The sequence below is a fragment of the Ascidiella aspersa genome, chromosome 5, assembly GCF_963924565.1.
Source record: "Ascidiella aspersa chromosome 5, kaAscAspe10.2, whole genome shotgun sequence".
Classification (NCBI taxonomy): domain Eukaryota; kingdom Metazoa; phylum Chordata; class Ascidiacea; order Phlebobranchia; family Ascidiidae; genus Ascidiella; species Ascidiella aspersa.
Window position 1 is genome coordinate 13,112,314 of NC_139451.1, and position 2,500 is coordinate 13,114,813.

The 2,500-nt window shown below is 58.3% G+C and overlaps 2 non-coding genes and 1 pseudogene across 2 annotated transcripts in view; all 3 read left to right on the forward strand.

The window, feature by feature from the left end:
- Positions 1 to 1,262, forward strand: part of LOC146144311 (small subunit ribosomal RNA) — a 1,811-nt gene extending 549 nt beyond the window's left edge. Inside the window, exon 1 of the ribosomal RNA XR_014500567.1 lies at positions 1 to 1,262. This exon is cut by the window's left edge and continues 549 nt beyond it. This is a non-coding gene — a ribosomal RNA (small subunit ribosomal RNA).
- A 247-nt stretch (positions 1,263 to 1,509) lies between these two features.
- LOC146144312 (5.8S ribosomal RNA) lies at positions 1,510 to 1,663 on the forward strand. Its single transcript, XR_014498921.1, has one exon. It is a non-coding gene; the product is annotated as a 5.8S ribosomal RNA (ribosomal RNA).
- A 248-nt stretch (positions 1,664 to 1,911) lies between these two features.
- The window catches only part of LOC146144313 (large subunit ribosomal RNA), a 3,679-nt pseudogene continuing 3,090 nt past the window's right edge, over positions 1,912 to 2,500 (forward strand).

The window sequence follows — 2,500 nt, forward strand, 5'->3', positions numbered from 1 at the left end:
ATTGGAGGGCAAGTCTGGTGCCAGCAGCCGCGGTAATTCCAGCTCCAAAAGTGTATATTTAAGTTGTTGCGGTTAAAAAGCTCGTAGTTGGATTTTGGGCGCAGGCGGCCGGTCCGTCGCAAGGCGTGTACTGGCCGTCCTGGCCTCACCTCCGGTTCTCCGCCGGTGCCCTTGACTGAGTGTCGGCGGCGGCCGGAACGTTTACTTTGAAAAAATTAGAGTGTTCAAAGCAGGCGATTCGCCTGAATAATGGTGCATGGAATAATGGAATAGGACCTCGGTTCTATTTTGTTGGTTTTCGGAGCGCGAGGTAATGATTAAGAGGGACAGACGGGGGCATTCGTACTGTGCCGTTAGAGGTGAAATTCTTGGATCGGCGCAAGACGAACGACTGCGAAAGCATTTGCCAAGAATGTTTTCTTTAATCAAGAGCGAAAGTCAGAGGTTCGAAGACGATCAGATACCGTCCTAGTTCTGACTATAAACGATGCCAACTAGCGATCGGGGGGCGTTAGTTTTACGACCTCTCCGGCAGCTTGCGGGAAACCAAAGTCTTTGGGTTCCGGGGGAAGTATGGTTGCAAAGCTGAAACTTAAAGGAATTGACGGAAGGGCACCACCAGGAGTGGAGCCTGCGGCTTAATTTGACTCAACACGGGAAATCTCACCCGGCCCGGACACAGTGAGGATTGACAGATTGAGAGCTCTTTCTTGATTCTGTGGGTGGTGGTGCATGGCCGTTCTTAGTTGGTGGAGCGATTTGTCTGGTTAATTCCGATAACGAACGAGACTCTGGCTTGCTAACTAGTTACGCGACCCAATCGGTCGGCGTCTAACTTCTTAGAGGGACTAGTGGCGTTTAGCCACACGAGATTGAGCAATAACAGGTCTGTGATGCCCTTAGATGTTCGGGGCCGCACGCGCGCTACACTGACCGGATCAGCATGTGCTCGCCTTGGCCGACAGGTCTGGGTAACCCGCTGAACCCCGGTCGTGCTAGGGATAGGGAATTGCAATTATTTCCCTTGAACGAGGAATTCCCAGTAAGCGCGAGTCATTAGCTCGCGTTGATTACGTCCCTGCCCTTTGTACACACCGCCCGTCGCTACTACCGATTGAATGGTTTAGTGAGGTCCTCCGATTGGACCTGGCGCGGCCGGCAACGGTCGAGCCGGCGTCCGAGAAGACGATCTAACTTGATCATTTAGAGGAAGTAAAAGTCGTAACAAGGTTTCCGTAGGTGAACCTGCGGAAGGATCATTAACGGTCTCGCAAACGCTTCGGCGAACGCGAAACTCGGACAAGCGAGAGAAAAAGTCTTTGCTACCCGGCGCCCGACCCGCGAGGAGCGGCGCGCCGGCCGGCGATTCGGTCACCCGGTAATGTTTGCGCGTCGAGTGCCGCGGTGCCGCGCGCTCCGGCTTCAAGCGTCGGCCTGGCCGACCGCTCGGCGCGGTCTATTTTGTCACCCTATAGTGCGAGGCACTGTGCGAGCGAAACAATCGTGGATGGCTCTTGGCGGTGGATCACTCGGCTCGTGAGTCGATGAAGGACGCAGCTAGCTGCGTGAATTAGTGTGAATTGCAGGACACATTGAGCATCGACGTTCTGAACGCAAATTGCGGCCTCGGGTCAATCCCGGGGCCGCGCCCGCCTCAGGGTCGCGTTGCAAACGTTCCGCGCGGGGATTTCTCCGCGCGGCTGCTGCGGCGTCGGACGCGCGAGCGCCCGTCCCGCTCAAGACAGCACGGCACGATGCGCGACGATCGCGACCAGAATCCCGCGCGGCGGCGGCGAGTCGACCTCGAAGAGGCCAACGGCTGGCGGCTCAAGGGCGGGAATCGAGGTGCGCGGCGGCGCGCGGCGCCGACGGCGAGCGCGGAACGGGAAGAATAGTCCCGGTCCTTACTTTCGGCCTGAGGTCGGACGAGGCTACCCGCTGAATTTAAGCATATTACTAAGCGGAGGAAAAGAAACTAACGAGGATTCCCTCAGTAACGGCGAGTGAAGCGGGATGTGCCCATCGCCGAATCCGCGCGCTTTTGGAGTGCGCGGAATTGTGGCGTACGGAATTCGTCACGGCGCGCTTCGCCGGTCGCCCGCGTCCTTCTGATCGAGGCCTTTTCCCAGAGCGGGTGTCAGGCCCATGGCGGCGACAGGCGGGCGCGCTACGGCGTCTTCCCAGAGTCGGGTTGTTTGGGAATGCAGCCCAAAGCGGGTGGTAAACTCCATCTAAGGCTAAATACGGTCACGAGACCGATAGCGAACAAGTACCGTGAGGGAAAGTTGAAAAGCACTTTGAAGAGAGAGTTAAAGAGTACGTGAAACCGTCGAGAGGCAAACGGGAGGGCCTGTCGGGTCGCCCGGTCGCTTTCAGCCGGCCCCCTGTCGGCGACGTTGTCGTGCGGACCCTCACGGGCCGCCGGCGGCGCCGCCCGATCGGGGACCAGCGCACTAGCGCCGGGCGAAGGCCGCGACCGTCTGGACGGCGGCGAGAAGGC